The 18,529-nt window shown below is 40.0% G+C and overlaps 1 pseudogene; it reads left to right on the top strand.

Annotated features, from left to right (window-relative positions):
• The window catches only part of LOC121330138, a 78,551-nt pseudogene extending 63,001 nt beyond the window's left edge, over window positions 1–15,550 (top strand).
• Window positions 15,551–18,529: the final 2,979 nt, after the last annotated feature.

Genomic DNA, 18,529 nt, shown 5'->3' with positions numbered 1-18,529 from the left:
GAGTGGGATTAGAGACAGAGGTAATTGTAAAAATAATAAGTAGTTGAATATCTGCTCACCGTGTTTTGTCTGTGTAGTTCACTTTGTTTTTATTTTTGTTTTCGCGACAAGTGCCGTGTCCTGTGTGTTTTTGTCTTACAACCTTTTTATTTTCTGTTCTGTTTATTTATTAAATGCTGAGCGAAACCAATTTCTCAGCTCCACCAAACTCCACCTCTCTCTCTGTCATTTATTTCCTGCTTCTTGTCTGATGTCTCCCACTCTGGCCGTCTTTGTGACAGTCCCCTTAATACCGTCAACCATGACCCCTTGGTTAAAGAGTGCAACCGCTCCTCCAATCCACAAATGCTGCATTGTTTCCCTTCTGGTTCAATGATTTAGTGTACTGTAGTTCATACCCCTTTCTAGATGGCTGACTTGCACCTAACCCTGGGAGTTAACAGTTGTGTCATCCAGTCCAGGGTACTCTGTTCACTTTACACAGCGCCCTCGCAGGAAAGGAGGGAGATCTAACTCCAAGAATCATTCCAACTCTGCCACACTTTGGATTGAATGTAGCCTATTGTCCACTTTACAGTGCTTGTTTTAATAAGTGATAAATGTCAGCTGTTGACATAATGGCTCAGGTATGCACTCCACACTGAAGAAGGTGATGACATAAGGAGTCTGATATGAAAAAGTATTATTCATGTTCATATGCATGCAAATATATATATTGGGGCTGCTCCGATTTAATAGATTGGACAGATTAATCAACTAAAGAGTTAAACACAGATTCATTTTTTTTTACAATTTAATCATGCAGAATTGTATTTTTTTAGAGATAAAATAAAATCAACCAATAGAAGATCTGTGGCAGTCCAATCATAAGTGCGCAGAGGCGGGACATAAATAGTTGACGGTCTTGAGTAGGTTTAACCAATGGGAGAGCTCAAGATCTGCCCCTTGTTATGCAGGTGTCCAATCATGATTGAGCAGAGGCGGGACATACACCGTGGAAATAGCCTCCGTTGCAGTTGAAGGTCTTGTGCGTTTAACCAATGGGAAAGTCTAACATATGCCCTGGTTTTGCAGCTGTCCAAACATTAGTGAGCAGAGGTTGGACATAAATATGCTAAGCTACATGGTGTAAAACCAGCAGAATTTCGAGTGTTATGAGAATTATATTGACAATTCGAAGTAATATTTCAAATCGCTTTTTACAAAAAAAAAAAGACACCGGAGACATTGTAGTCTATTTTGTTATGAATCAATTTTCAAGAACTTTCTCAGAAAAAATGGAGGTCTACACCACAAATACCCAAACTGACATAGGAAGGGAAGGGATATACTTGCCACATCCAAAATTGAAATTATGAAAAGTATCCGTGGCTTACTGGTAGCTGTCAATTAAAAAAAGTATACTGCTGGAACTGTATTTTGCTCAGTACAGAAAAAGGCAATATGGTACAGCACTAGCTACAGCAATATAGAATGGCTATCGAAGTCAACACAAAAACATGAGTGTTCCCAAAGTCACTTGCAAGCCACTGTAACACTAAAAACATTTGGATAAACCCGGATTGATGTTCAACTCGTTGAGCAGAAGCGTAGGGATACAATACATCACAATGAGTAAACAAGAAAAAACTGTGACATTCTTAAACACTTGATTGATTTTGTTGTTTACCTTGGGAAGCAAGAACTGTCATTCAGAGGGCAAAATGAAGGCAACAATTCCTCAAACAGAGGTAATTATGTGGAATTACTTTTTCTGATTTCTTACTATGACAGCATGTTAAGCAATCACTTGTCAATATCCACAGTATTCTCGGGTACCTGTAACAAGAATCCAAACAGCTTAATCTCTTCTGTGCTTCAGGTTCTGCTAGATGCAGTACAGGAAGAAAGCCAAGTACGCAGCTATAATGGTAGATTTAACAACCGATGCTGGAAACACAGCTCAGCTTTCTTGTGTTTTCAGATACTAGTATGTGACTGACAGTGGCCTGAAAGAAAGATTGTTCAGTGAAAATGTGTTACATTTACTTAAATAAAAATAATTAAAAAAATGCTTTTAAAAAGACCAAATTCCCACTGGTCTTATTTTTTTTTAGATTCTATAGATTTTTTGTATTACGACAGTATGCAGGACAGACGTTATATCATTACCTTTTAATACAAATGTACACAGATAAATGTAATTAATCTAATGCCCTTTAATTAACCAATCAAAAATTGTAATCGATTGACAGAACCAATCAAAAATTGTATATTGATATATATATATATATATTATCATATATATATATATATATATATATATATATATTATATATACAGTCACCCTGTACTTCCTCATTATTCATCAAAAAATGCATTTACAGATTGTGAAGACAGCCAGGAAGACACCAACAGACAGGGATGCCAGGTGTAATATGTGAGCTTTTCATTACAGAATTTTTGGTTTGGGTCACTTTACTCTCTTTCTATGTGCTTCCTCCCCAAGCTCTCTCAAACCCACACTGACTCCAGGGAGTGATAGCTCTGACTTATATATCCTAAGCTCCTCCCCCTTTCTCAAAGTGCTATTCCGGATTTACAGCCCTTCAGTATTCTCTTAAAGACTATGAATATACAAACTTACAATACGCATGAGTATTTATAACATAACATGATTTCCATTACATGAGGGTAGATGCTGATTTGAACACGGCTCTCGTGAAGGCAAGCACCAACTTAGACATGGCTTTATAGTAAACTAATGTGATCCATCTGCATCTCCATCCATTTGTGTTTCTTTCCATCTGATGATGTAGATATCCTTCTGCCTGGTGTTGATGGCTGAAGTGTAATGCTGGCTCCAGGGATCAGCTTATTTTGTCTCCCCAGCGCATCAGCACACACAACGGCTGCTATGCTAACTCCAGGGATCAAACACAGTGCAGTGCTGGATCAGCAAGACAACTGTCTGGATTTAGCTAAGTAGGGTACTGTGGCAGAGCAAAGCTCTGCCCTTTAAATTGGCAGGGATGGGGTTAACTTCCCCTACCTGCCTGGGTTTATTATGTTCAGGTGGCTGGGGTTGATTAGTTGATTAGGTTGATTAACGATCAATCAGCGCCCAGCCACCTGATATAAAAGGAGGCCTCTGCTTCTCATTTGGGGAGAGGGAGCTGAGGAAGCAGGTTGGTTTTTTTGGGGTTGTTTAGAAAGTTTGAATCCAGTGAAGGCATCGCCCAGCCTGGAAACTGTTATTTTTGTAAGTTTTGCTTTTTATCTTTTTTGTGTTTAAATTGCTTTGTTTTGGCCCTTGTGCCCTTTCATTTTTGTGTTTATTTATAATAAAAGTAGTATATTTTTTGAACTGCAGTCTGTCTCTGGGCCTCTAGGTGGCGCTATCCCACTTCTGACACCAAATGTGGCAGGCTGGCGAGTGGATAGAGGCCCAGAGACAGACTGCAGTTCAAAAAAAATAACTATTTTATTATAAATAAACACAAAAATGAAAGGGCACAAGGGCCAAAACAAAGCAATTTAAACACAAAAAAGATAAAAAGCAAAACTTACAAAAATAAAATTTCCAGGCTGGGCAATGCCTTCACTGGATTCAAACTTTCTAAACAACCCAAAAAAAACCAACCTGCTTCCTCAGCTCCCTCTCCCCAAATGAGAAGCAGAGGCCTCCTTTTATATCAGGTGGCTGGGCGCTGATTGATCGTTAATTAACCTAATCAACTAATCAACCCCAGCCACCTGAACATAATAAACCCAGGCAGGCAGGGGAAGTTAACCCCATCCCTGCCAATTTAAAGGGCAGAGCTTTGCTCTGCCACAGGGTACATCTCTGGGGTCTTCAAGTGGGCACCTTCTATCCTCGATGTTTCGTCAACTAGCCCACAAAACCTCAACAGAGCCTGTCACAAAGTCGGCCGGAGAGGGAGACGTCAGACCAGAAACAGGAACCAAGAAATAAACAGAGATGTGGAGTTTTGGGGAAGCTGAGTGCTTGCTTGCGCTCAGCATTTAATGAATTAACAGAACAGTAAATAAAAAGGTTGTAACAAACAAAAACACAGGACACGGCACTGGTAGCCAAAATAAACAGACAAGCAAAATGGACTAACACTAAACAACACCGTGAGCTGATAGTTTACTTTACGTTATTATTTTATTATTATTACCTCCGTTTCTACATCCGTTCTCCACTCATCAAACACACAAAAACCCAGAGTGAGTGAAAACATGTTGCTTTTATGCAGCTGTACCGAGACTCGATTGCTAATCAATCATTCAGTTGGAGTCGCGGTACAACTGCACGTGAATTAATAAAGTGCAATTTCCCGTGCTCACATATTATTACTTTTTACTTGCACGTGAAGTGCTGTGCAATCCTCGTGCCTAAATACAAATATACATTTTAAACACTTGTGTTACACAGACCTGTTTATATCCCGTGTACCAATGACTATACACCAACATTAACATACAACATATAACACAAAATACACACAGGGGCGGGCACTTTGCCACAGGGCCCAACAGTGATTATGGCGTCTGAGCATCACCCCCCTCCATCCCCCACTCAGCTCAGCCCAGCTTACTTACCTGTACATCAGAGTTGCTTTCTTTCTATTGTGCTTGAGATTCCCAGCCAGAATTTTTCCATCTCAAACATATCCAGTTGCTGCTCCTTTCTACTGCTTCAGATACATTTTTCACTGTGCAACGCAACTCTTGGCCACTGAACCCAACATCTCTGAGAAACCAGGTTGTAGAGTGTGCTACAAATGATCAACAACCCACCGCCACTGGGTAAACCCAGACTCTCCATCCTTGCTGGTCCGCTTCAGCAGCTAGTTGAGCATACCAAAGTTTCTTCCTCTCATACGCCTCATCCACAGCATCCTCCCATTGCACTGTTAACTCTACCAGATGAACAAGGCATGCTGATCCAGACCACAAGACAATATCTGGTCAAAGGTTAGTGGTGGCAATCTCAGGTGGAAAAATAAGCCGTTGACCAACATCTGCCAGCATTTTCCAGTCGTTAGCAGCTTCCAGTTATCCTGGGCGAGGCTTGGTTTTTCATGGTGCTTGCTCTCCTAGACAGAGGAATATTGTCTTTTGTGTGTAATGCTTTAAATGGTACTGGTGGCAACTTATTGGCCATGTTATGCTTGTCTTCCAATGCTAAGGCCAAACATCACAGCACCTGGTCATGGCGCCAAGTAAACCGTCCTTGGCTAAGACCCACCTTACAGCCTGTCAAAATGTGCCTTAATGTTGCAGGTGATGAACACAAAGGACATGTGGGATACTCACCCACCCAGCGGTTTAGGTTCTGTTGTGATGGGAGAACATCATATGTTGATCTGATGAGGAAACTGATCCTGCTCTGTTCCATTGTCCATAGGTCTTGCCAGCTGATCTTTCATTGTTCCCCACTTTCCCGTCTCATCCATTCTCCCTGCTTGGCCTTTTGGGAAAAGGCCTTTACGCACCTGATCCTCTCCTCCTGCTTTTGCACCTTACTAAATACCAGCTTCCTTCGCTGAACTGGGGTTGCCTTGTGCCATGTAGGAGGAGCTGAACTGAGACCAAGACCCCCTCTTCCATGCTGAACTTGCCCGATAATATCACCAATTCGAAGGGCAGCCTTAGCAACTTCCATACGGTAGCTTTCTTTGCTGCCCATTTTCTTCCAGTTTTCAACACAGGTGCTGCCTCCCTTATGCATTTGTAGCATGACTCTACTAATGTCATTTCCAGTCAGACTTTAGCAGACTTAAACTTCTTGGTTAGAGCAGAAACTGGTAGCTGCAGTATTCCTTTTCTATAAAGTCCCAACCATTTCCTGACATATGAACTGATTAAAGCTTCCAGTTTCTCAACTGTTATCAAGGAAACCTTGTACACAGTCGGTGACCACAGCAGATTTGGCAGTAGACCAAACTGAAAGCATCAGTTTGCCCAGTAAAGCGTTGCTGTCTATGCTCTTCAATCCTTCCACTGCTTGTTGTCTAACTTCTCCCACACAAACTGTGTCCTTTTTATCCCCGTCGTACCATCTCCCTAGACTTTTCACTGGTTTCTTGGACACTATTGGTATTACCTCACCATTAATGTAGAACCTTTTATCTAATACTTTACCTTTAATTATAGAGATGCTCCTTGATTTAGTGGGCTTGAATTCTATTCGTGCCCATTCAATGTTATTGGTTAATTTGCCCAATAACCGATTAGTGCAGGCTACTGTTGTAGTTATGGTGGTCATGTCATCCATGTATGCTTGAATTGGTGGTAGTCATATTCCAGAAGCCAAGCATTCTCCTCCCACTACCCCTTTTGATGCCCTAATAATTACTCCCATTGCCATGGTAAAAGCCAGTGGAAAAATGGTACACCCTGCCATTCTTCCAACTTCTAGGCATTGCCATGTAGTGTTGAATTCTGAAGTTGAAAAACTGAATTCCAAATCTCCAAAGTAGGCTTTCACTAAATTTGTTATTGTCATTGGTATGCTGAAAAAATCAAATGCTGCCCAAAGGAGTTCATGTGCCACTGAACCATATGCATTAGCCAAATCCAGGAATGTCACATGAATCTCCTCTATTGCTAATTGAATTTGGTGCCAGATTACGCTGATGTGTTCTAGCATCCTGGGAAACCTGAAATGCTCGCTTTTTGTACTGAAGTGTCAATGAAGCAATGCTGAAGAAAATCTTGCCCTCTGTTTAATAGAGAAATAGGGCAAAACTGTATGATGCTTGTAGAATCTTTTTCTTTTGGTATAAAGACTCTACCTTCTCGGCGCCATGCTCTTGGTACAACCTGTTTTTTTCCCATGCCACTTTCATCAGTTTCCACAGGATTTGTAGAACTTCTGAAGCACTCTTGTACACCCTGTACAGAACTCCATTAGGCCCAGGAGATGATGTCCTTGCTTTTTTCATAGCTTGCTCAACTTCTTTCCACTTAGGTGCACAGTCCTCCATTTGGTATTCAGGTGGATTGATAGGTGGAATGTCTGAAGGAATTGACGTAGGCTCCTGCCTTTTTGAATCTGTATGTGTTTCCTCCAAATATCTCTCCAGCTCAAACTTAGATGCTTTTAGTGCACCATTTTTTCTTACTGGTGAATATCTTCTTTACAAATTTAAATGGATCTTTATAAAAGTTAGTTCTCGCACCTTCTTTTTGTAGCGTTTCTGTAGGCACTCAGCTCTGCGCAATGTTACAAGCTTGTCTTTTATGACCCATTCTAACAGATTGAATCCCTCCTTCTGACTTTGTTCTGCTCTTCTCCATTGCTTCTCAGCTGCCTCCTTTCTCTAACTAAGCATTTAATCTGCTGCATTCTATACTTTTCAGGAATAGTTTGTACTTTTTCCTTCTTTTTTTAAACTTCACACCTCTCCGTAGATGATGTCCCCAAATTTATCCAGCTTCTTTTCAACTGTTCCACTTAACCTTTCCAAAGTAAAACAGAGGTCTGTGTTTACTGTGTCCTACGCAGTTTTAACATTTAATTCCAGGCTTGTGTCTGTTGAGGTTCTTTTCTCTCTTACGCTGGTTTGTCTGACCAGGTTCGCAAGGACCATTAGGTTCATCACTAGTTGTATCCACACAAGTCCTCCTCATGTCTATGACAGGGGTGCTGATATCCTACGAACTGTGGTTTGCTTCGTGTCAGTGGATTTCAGTTGACTGAAATCACTGACTGCATATAAATGCTAATCAATGCAAGGCCCTTGTACAAACATTATACACATAACAGTTACATTCTTTATAACACATTTAACACAATGAAGTGCAGCCTGGCTACCTTGTGCCTGCTTAACACTTGCTCATGCAGGTGTGTGCCTCTGGAAATCACACCAGTCACCATTACAGACAACAGGTTTCACCGACAGTCCAGTGCTGCATCATGTTTTACTATTATATATAGAAAAGGCTAGTTAGCATAGATGATAAGTATTACATTGAGATTTAGTTTAGTTTAAAAAATTACTCTGCAACAAGGCATATTCCAAACAATGTGGCCCTTGTTTATAATATGCATTCACCTCCACACTGCTTTTAAAATTTACAATTAATTTTTGTTTCTTTTTCGGACCAACTCAAACCCTGTGGTTACACATTTCAATAAAGTACATGCTTTTCTGTTTTCATTTTACTCTGTTACTTAAAACCATACGCTCAATAGTATACTTAATTTAGGACATAAACATGTAGCTGGTTAGATTGGCAAATAATGATTCTCACAGTCCTTCTCAGTGATAGGGTGCTCCATCACACATCTAGATGTATAAAGGAATAAATATAAATATATGTCTATATAAAAACATCTCCTACTTTCTACATTAGATTACTACATTCTATGTCTGTCTACAAAATTTAATAGTACAAAGAAACAATATGAGTCATTCATAGCATCTACTTCTACTTACATTGCATCAGCGTTTACTTGTCATATTGTATTCTAGTAGTATTATTTGCACTTGCTATAAACTACAATGTATTTAAATATTAAGCTTGGATTGTAACCCTTTGCTGCCCTGGTAACACTTGTAAGTCACCTTGGATGAAGGCATATGCCAAATAAATAAATAAATAAACACATAAATAAATAATAATAATTAAATAAACTTGGTTTATTTAGTTGTTTTCATTCTACTTTGAAATAGAAAATATAAATATAAAGTTTTCTGTTGTGCTGGAAAAAAACCCTATGTGTAGGCAATCTGGCAATGTGACAGCTGCAACTTCAATCAGGCCCACTATCTTCAAATCAAACAACCTGTCAATCAAGCTGTGTAAGTCAACAGAGACCAGTCTGGCAGGTTTGCAAAGTGCTAGTCTTTAAATGATGTTTGGTGCAGTTTAATGACAGAATGCTGTAGTTCCAAAGCTAAGAAGGGACGCATAGCAGAAAGCCGAACATGGCTGATAGCAGCTACCCAAAGACCACAAGGGAATTGAACATGGGGGATAGTAGCTACCCATAGACCACAAGGGACTCGAATATGGGCAATAGTAGCGACCCAAAGACCACAAGGGAATCGAACATGGCCAATGGAGGCTGTAAAGGGGTTAATTATCACATAAGGACAGTAATGATGTTAATTAGAATAAGCAGAGTTCAAAAGGTTATAAGTACATTTTATGATATCAGCATGCATACTAAACATGATCATTGTTAACGTGCAGTTCTGCTATCATAGACTTATTTTTACATTACCTTTACCATATGCTAATGCAAACCTAAGTTGAAACAAAGTACACAGACAACTTATGCTAGATTATCAATAATTTTTAAATAGTTTGAGTGAACTCTATGGGATTTGAAAAGTTGTACTGCCAGAGTTTATGTACATTACAAAATAGAGTTTCGGTCTGAATGCCAAAATAAAGTTTTCAACACAAAATGTTCAGGTTTTTGACTACATTTTGCAGCTAACAGCTTGGTAATAAGTCGACATGTCATTTACATTCTTTTTGGCACTGCATATGCAATCAACTTGAATGAACCTCATTTGTTTACTTACCTTCTGTTCTTGGAAATATGCCTATGAAATGCAAATAAATCTAATTACTGATAACATTTTTATGTATTGAGTTGAGCCGTCAATCTGCTGGGCTGTAAGTAACAGAACTTGACAAAACTCTATTAATCACTTTCCATGTGACCAAAAGACTTTTACTAAACATGTGATTATTGTAAAAAAAGCAAGTAATTGTAAGATTGTTAGATAACAATCTTATAATAAAGTATAATATTAGTGTAAAACTTTGTTGTTTCCCCTGCTGTTAGATTGATATGACCTGTATAAGATGCGAAGTTGCAAGGTTATATTCATTTTATTCCAGTTGTTATAACATTTTGTGTGAAGGCATAGATAACACAACAAAATTAGTAACTCATTTTCAGTAGTTTACAAAATAAGTGCAGTACTGCATTTCTTCTGAAATATATAGTAAATCAATCATTTAGGAAAAAAAATATGGAGCAATTTTAGTACATTTTATTTGTTTTTTGTCGGATTTATGAATAATTGTTTAAGTAGAATGTTAAAAAATTTGATTTATAAATCATGGTAATGCATAATTCTGAATTATAAAACATTGCTATGGTTTCCCATGTTAAAATTCACCTTGTATTTTATCATACAAGTATTGAATTGAGCTCCTTACTCCCTAATCCTCCATAAACCGCCTATCAAAATGTATTGTATATTGTCTCTTGGCAGTAAACTAAAAATGAGGTTCATGTGATGTAGTAGGAGGGAATGGTGTCTCGGAAGCACGTGGATGTGTGGGTGATAAGGAGAGCAGGTGAAATGCAGGTATACTCATAATTAGCACAAATTAATTTCTTGGGACTTGAAGCCAGCACAAATGTATACAGCCCAAGACAGTAACAGGTATTGATGTGGGAAGAACCACTAAATGCGTGTCTTTTTTAATTAGAGTTATGGACATCATTGCATTATTCATCACTGAATGTCAATAGGACATCTATAAAAAGGGCTCTGTGACATTATGACATGAATATATAAGTTTACTGATCAGTAGGCCAACAGTGCAAGCTATAAACACTCACTCAGCAATGAGACTGAGATGAGGCCTATTGTTGCAAAGGAAAAAGAAGGCTTACGGACAGGTTTGGGTATCCATGTTGATTTAAAAATACAAACATTCAAGCTGGCTGTAAATACAAAATTAGAGCTAGCAGTAGCATGAAAAGTAGATGAGCAGGACCTACATACGCAGTGTGTGCATAGAAACACGTGACACATAAAAGGACAGACTCCTCCATGCGGGTCAACTTGCACGTGAAATGGCGATGCGCATGCACGTTTGAGAGAATTACTCAGGTAAATCAGGTTTGTGGCCGAAAGAGGCCAGAGAGGCTGATAGGGTAAATCTCAAAACACACAGTGTAAATGACAAAACACACAGGAAAATCCACGCCCAGTTTGACATGGAAACCCACATTTCACATGTAAATGTTAACGAGCGTGTTTATCCTTAACTATAAATATTGCAAGGGAGCAGGTCAATTGATACTGTGGATTCTAAGATGACAGAAAGTAATGGCTGAAGGGCAATTTTATGGTTAGCAGTGGTGTAGTTCACCTTAATGATTATGCACACAGCTCTTTTATTATTGTTTTTTTCTGTGTCTTGATTGTCATGTTGCATATCTTTTTGTGAGTTCTGTATAAAACCACTTACCATGAACTGCATTATGCCCTTGTTATAGCATTAAAGCAGCCGTTTGAGAATACCCTTGCTGTAAAATATACACTAAAAGTTAAACACAAAGTGCAATTGAGCTGCTTAAATGTAACTGAATTAATTCCCGTATTTCTTTTTGATCCCAGCTATGTCCAAAGACAACAAGTGTCTGCCCTCCACGTTAATAAATATATTTGCTGAATTGGATGTCATGAGCCAGCTCGATCGCTCAAAACAGAGCAACAAACATCCAAAAAGTTGTTGATGCCCTCTCAGAACTGACCAAATAAAACTGGAAATGAATATATCTGTCTTCTGTCTCACAGACAGCCACTGATTCCTGAACACCTAATTTTGTTGTTGACAAGAGTTTGTGCAGGATACAGCAGGCAGTGGCAATTTTGGGAAAAAAATTAATGCACTTCAGTCCGTTTCATCACTATCTGCCACCTCCCTTTCAAGTGTCCACTACCCGTATTTGCCCAAGCTTGGTGTTGAATGCTTCCTCAGCAGCTGTCAGCTGTCTGGACAGATAGGGTTTCTAAGCCAGGGTAGTATACGCAGCATCATCTGATTCCCTGTATGCTGTATTGCCTGAATCAAAGGGAGAAAAAAATATATATATATATCCCTTTGATTATGTCTCTGCCAGTTTTCAACCATGGTGATCTGCAATACATGTTGGCCAGTTTCATTTTATTTTTAATTAATGAGTTGTAAGATACATTAGTTGAAACAGTATTCACTACTAATGATATCTGAGAATCAATTTGGAAGAACAGTAAAACACATTATTAACCAGCCAGGCACAAGGTATTTTGCTTATTATAGAAGCTTAGATTCACTCGTGTACCAGTTCTCTGTGCATGGAAACCACATTTTCACAATGTCACTAGTAATCTTCAAAAACAGCATGAATACTTTACGCATAGATAATTTACATATCAACCCCCACCTTTCCAATTAATTTGCATGACACCGGGTGAAAAGCCAGATTTGCTCTACTAAAATAAACTAAACTAATGGAAAACCAAAAAAGCATTTTACACAAGACATTTTTCTCATGTAAATGTCTTGAGTTAAAAGATAAACATTCATGGAAACCCCATGAATGTGTGGTAACAAAAATGGTAACCAAGTTTTACTCTGGTGTGTATGTAGTATGTTAGTACAAAAGAAAGGCATTTACTTTGCTTCAAAATTCATTTATTTAACTTTATCATGTGTTATTCGTTATAAACTGGCACCTTATTTAATTAAATTGGCATTTTTAATCTAATTGCCTTAATTATTTATTGAAATATGATAGTTGGTTCAGATGATTTGTATTGAGATTAATTATTCATGTACATTATTATTGTAAGTATTTTATAATATAAACGCTACTGCTTTTCCCATGGATCCCTATGTGAATGGCATCCTCCCCATGAGTGACTGCTGACAAAGGAATATGTAAAAAGTGCTAGTCAAGGTTTTAATCAATTTTATTCTTAATAGAGACATTATTAATAACCCCTGGTCAGCAAATGCAATGTAACAAACGGATGTACAGAGATAGAGAAGGATGTGATAGTCTCACACAATTGCACACATTAATTAATGTAATCCAGGTTACTGTTTCCAAAAAACGTTATTATCTGTACAATGGTAGCAATGGCCAATTATATATGTATATACAAAGTGTCGCATGCTCTTCTCCACAACAATGAGGTCAATGTGATATACAGTTTAATTAACCTGTCCTGCATCATCTGCATACTAGAGATTGTTATCTGACTAGACTGGTTTGTCATGGATTACTACTGAAAGACAATGCCAGGTCACTATAGAAGGCCATATTCTAAAATGAAATACTATACGTTATAATTTGATCGAACAGGAAATGTAACTAAATCTGATGAAATACAGTACATTACATGTGGACCAATGCACAGAAAGTTTAATGTTACATTTTTTTAAATCCTGATCTTAAGCAAAAACATACAAATAACCTAATATTTAGAATGTTCGTTCAGTTGAGTAAAATAAATAAATACATAAATATCAGTTCTTCTATTGCATTGGAATCAAAAGGGAAGGGACTATTTGCTAAAACTGTATTTTCAGATCTTTATTTAAAAATTGAAAACTAAAACAATGGTATTATTATTATTATTATTATTATTATTATTATTATTATTATTATTATTATTACTTACTACTGACAGTCAAACGAATGATAGTGACTTTCCCTGACCCGTCTTTACCGGTGTATGGCCACAATAATTGTAATAGTATTTACATGATTAATAGACCGTTTAATCGTTAAAGTCGATGTTTATTTCAGCTACATTATTATAAATAATAATAATAATAATAATAATAATAATAATAATAATAATAATAATAATAATAATAATAATAAAAACAGCAGCTCTAACATAACTTGTTTCTTTTTTTTTACTGTGGTTAAAGTCAACAAACTGCATTATTTTTTCCAAGAATAAAAGGCACAGTAAAATGCAATTTATTTCAATGCATTCCCATCTACTGCTGTACATCTACTGCTGTACATTATTTTCAGCATTTGTGGTTATGTGAGAACAGAGCAGTTACATGGCAAAAAACATGATCATGCAGCTAGAAACATGATCATGCAGCAAGAAACGGGTTCACCGATTGACTGGACACCGGTTGACTAGCTTCGGAGCTGTCTCCAACCCAGCACCAACCGCTCCACCGATTGGCACTGATTGACTCAGCATTGACAGCGCTCTTCTTGACACCAATCCCGGCACCGACTGATTCAGCAACCGTGAATAGCTTCGGGGCCATCTACAGCCCAGCACCGACCACGCTACACATCGGCACCAACCTCGGCGCCGACTGACTTACCACCAACCACTCGGCACCGACAGCGCTCTCCTCAACGCCGATCCCGGCACCGACTGATTCGGCACCGGTGAATCTCTTAGGAGCCATCTACAGCCCTGCACCAACCGCCCTATTATAGGCACCGAGTGTAGCAGCCCTGCCTATGATGCCATGTCATTGCAGTCAACTGGGTCCTCCGTTGGTTTCCACCAGTGCGACAAGTGCATGACGAAGCTGCACAGGCAGGACGAGCATCGGTCCTGCGCCAGATGCTTAGGGCCAGAATATGCAGCCAAAGCACTGGCAGGTGAGCTGGACTGCTCTCCGTGCAGGAAGTTCTCTAGAAGAACTAAGTGCCAGAGAGCAGCCCTATCCCCATCAGAGTCTCTCTCCCTGAGCCATGGGAGAATGAGGTCCGTGGTCCAAGGCCCTCCTGCTCTCCCAAACACCTGGGTCACCCTCCCCTTCCCCACCACCAGTACAGAGATGCAGACACCTCTCAGCGGAGGCAAGGCGGTACAGATCGAGGAGACGTTCACTAGGGGACACACAGTCGCCGTGCAGGCACTGCTCTCCTTCCCCACGTAGGCGCAGACGATCCCTGTCAGAGTCACCTCAGAGGCGCCCAAGCTCGGCTTAGTGGCACTTTGCGGAGCTAGAGGAGACTGTAAGGGCTCAGCAAACCATGCTAGAGATCCTACTAAAATCGCAGGGCAGACTGCCCCCTACCACCGGGCAGCCCCAGCTTTCACAGTCTCTTTGCCCATCCCCACACCCTAGACCGTCTAGCCCAGACGAGCTAATCTTCACAGCGTTGAGATCGGACATCTTGGACTCAGCCACTTCCATCAGGCAGGCCACGGCCCTTGCCACATGTGTCGCGGAGGGAAGAGTTCTGGGCACTAACGCAGCGTGCAGCTGAAGCCACGGACGTTCCCTGGCTGGCAGAACAGGAGGGAAAGGGGAACCCCCTCCTCCAGCAAAAGGGGCACCCAAAGCATGCCCTCCCTTTATGCCAGGTCACTACAGACACCTCCAGCCTGGGCCCCAGACAGAGCCCCAGACAGCTCGGAATGGAGACTGCATCCCCAAGTGGTGAAACAGATTTTGGAGAGGTTTCGTACTGCACAAGTCAACCTCTTTGCCACAGCTGAGTCCACTCAATGCCCACTATGGTTCTCCATGGAGAGACGGGGGCCCACTGGGAGTAGACGCGCTAGCTCACCCCTGGCCAGAGGGGCTCTTGTATACATTCCCTCCGCTACCATTATTACCCCTGACTCTAGAGAGGATTATGGTGGAGAGGGCACAGGTTTTGCTGGTTGCACCCAGATGACTGAAACGCCCCTGGTTTGCTCTCCTTTCCGACATGTTGTCGGGTCAGCCGTGGTAGCTCCCGCCACGCAAGGACCTCCTGAGCCAAGCGGAAGGGTTATTATGGCACCTGAACCCAGCCCAGCTCCAACTCTGGGTCTGGCCATTCAACGGAGCCGTCTATTCAGACAAGGTTTGCCAGATGCAGAGTAGAAACACTAGAGCCCAGTACTAGAGTCCAATACTCATACAACTGGAAAGTTTTCCAAGACTGGTGTATTGCTGAAGGTCAAGATCCGATGACCTGCCCTATTGAGATGATATTAACCTTCTACAACGCATGTTTGATGCAGGAAAATCAGCATCCACTTTGAAGGTATACCTGGCAGCAATATCAGTGTGCCATGACAAAATTGACTTGGTGTCCCCTGGGGAACATTTCCTGGCAGTGCAATTTTTTAAAGGTCCTCAGAGGCTTCATCCTCCCATGAAAAGTATGGTCCCCAAGTGGAATCTAGAACCAAAGTGGGGTCTTTATGGGTCCCCCATTCGAGCCCATGGCATCAGCAGAACTGCGTCCTGTTTCCTTGAAGGTGGTTTTTTTAATAGCCATTACATCTGCCAGATGAGTAAGTGAGCTTCATGCGTTGTCCATTGATGACACATGCATGGCTTTCACTGGGAAATGACTCGCGGGTAATGTTACGAACAAATCCAGCCTTTTTGCCAAAGGTGGTATATTCATTCCTTATCAACCAGCCGGTGGTTTTGGAAACTTTGAAACCTCCTTCGCATGAGTCAGAGGAGGACTGTAGACAGCACATGCTATGTCCAGTTCAGGCTCTGTGTTGTTTCCTGGATAGGATGACATCTTGGAGACAGTCCAACCAGCTGCTTTTCTGCACTGGGTCCCCCTCTAGAGATTAAGCCCTATTGAAGCAACATCTAGCGCACTGGATGGCAGATGCTATAAGCTTGGCGTATGAACAGACTGACTCCCCCTTGCTGGTGGACATTAGGGCCCATTCTACCAGGGGCCAGGCAACTTTGTGGGCTTTCCTTCATGGCGCCTCCTTAGATGAGTTATGCAATGCTGCTACATGAACAGGTAGTCAGGCAGAAAGTCAGACATTTGTGTGTTTTTACCGCCTTGATGTTTCAATGGTTGTCATTCCATTGAAAGGGAACATTAGGTTATTACCATAACCCCGGATCCCTGAAAAAGAATGACAACCATTACCATTCGAGGTCGTGTCCCCAGCTGACCTCTGATTTTCAAAAGAAAATGGCAATATGTTACTGGGAGGACGTTCCTCTTCAACAGGAGGTGGGAGGGACTTTCCTCTCACAGCAGGGCCCTGATCGGGCAGCTTTTTTATATATGCTCAGTGATTAACAGTCAGAGAGGGCTCTTTCCCATTCGGTAATGGTTGTCATTTCATTGAAAGGGAACTATCATTAATCTGTGGTGTGTGTTACTCAAATAGATGTTTGCTGCTGTATGTATGCCTATTGTATTCCTTTTTAACATTGACTCAACTTAAACTACCTGTAATATTATCTGTCATATAACATGTAGAATCTATCTATTTACACAATGTGTATGTAAAATTGCAGTGCAAAATGACCAAGGTAAACCATGGGTTTAAATTTTGTATTAACAGTTTAAAACTGTAGTGAGATATATCTTGTTTAATGTGACAGGACATAAGAAATAAATTAAACAAAGTTTAATTGCAGAAGTGGTGAAAAAAGATCAAGGGCAACATGTTTTATTCTTATATGGAGAGTGTGACATTAAGTGACTTTCACTGTATTATGATTATTATGACTGATTAAATGTAGGCTAAGGTACATTTTTTTCAGAGTTGTAATGACTCAAGTCAGTGACTTGACTGGACTCTGAATCTCTGGACTGGACTCTGAATCTCAATTTTTCGTGACTTGACTCGAGTCTTTGCCATCAAATGATTCGACTCGAGTCCATGCAAGCAACGAATCGACTCCTTGCTCAAAAGACATGACTCAACTCAAATCACCAAAAAAATCTGGCAAGTCATTGTCCTTATTTCAGTACACGCAGCCCCTCTCTAACACATGCAGTCATCTTGTCATTTTGCACATAAACAGGTTCCTGCCATGGTTGCTAAGACCGTTGCTAAGGAAATAGAAAACACCTTTCTAGCCTATAGTACCGTTCTCTGATGATGACATCACATGCAGCCGGGAGCCCGCCCCGGAATCAAAATGTGCAGGCGGGAAGCAAAGACAGATTTCTAATCACAGAAAATTTACAACAACAACATGGAGAGTAAACTGAAAGTACATGCGGTGGTGGAGTTCGCTTTTAATAATGATACAGTCGACCGGGTGTGAAACAAGCAGACTGTATCCTGCCAGCACTGTAAAGCTACAATACGAATCAACTGTATTCAAAACATAGCACCCGTAACTGCCACTGATTTATACCTGTAGGTTTTTTTTTTTTTTTCAAGGGCTAAAATGAGAATCTGAATTAATTAAAAACTCAGGCACAGTGCAACAGCGGTATTTTTCCAAAACGAGTAGGTAGTCGATATTTAAAATAAAAAAAAAATAATAATAATGCCAGGGCTAATTAAAGAATACGGCAGAAAAAGCAAAGATTAGGAATTATTTTTCAGGTTTTGTTGCCACAAAAAGGTAATGAATGCATCTAAAACATTTCTAATAAATAAAATGTTTCCCAGTGAAGGCTTGAAAAATAAATAATTTTGGTAAGTATTAAGTGCTTACTAGTTTCTTTATTTAAAGTATGTATGGTTTTATGTATTTCATCTATTTATTTATGGAAACCATATCTCTTAGGGGAGTTGGTGCTTTTTAGCTATTTTTAAATTTACCCTTAATTCTATTCAGAATAAATTGTTTACAGTACACATTTGTTAAGCTAATGCAAACTAATAAAAACTACAAACATTTGAAAGTTTACCTAAACTAATATTAGGTAGTCCAACATCAGTGCTAATCAGGATCTGTGAAACTAGAGGTTTATGTTTAAGTCTTAGTTAATGAATGCCACAAACGTTTTATTTGCGGGAGGACAGAGACTCTAATTAGAAATAGTCAGCAAACGGCACTGCTTGTAAAAAGAAAAAAA

The sequence above is a fragment of the Polyodon spathula genome, chromosome 17, assembly GCF_017654505.1.
Source record: "Polyodon spathula isolate WHYD16114869_AA chromosome 17, ASM1765450v1, whole genome shotgun sequence".
In the NCBI taxonomy this organism is placed as follows: Eukaryota; Metazoa; Chordata; class Actinopteri; order Acipenseriformes; family Polyodontidae; genus Polyodon; species Polyodon spathula.
Note: the sequence above shows the minus strand (reverse complement) of the source record. Positions and strands in the feature narration are given on the sequence as shown.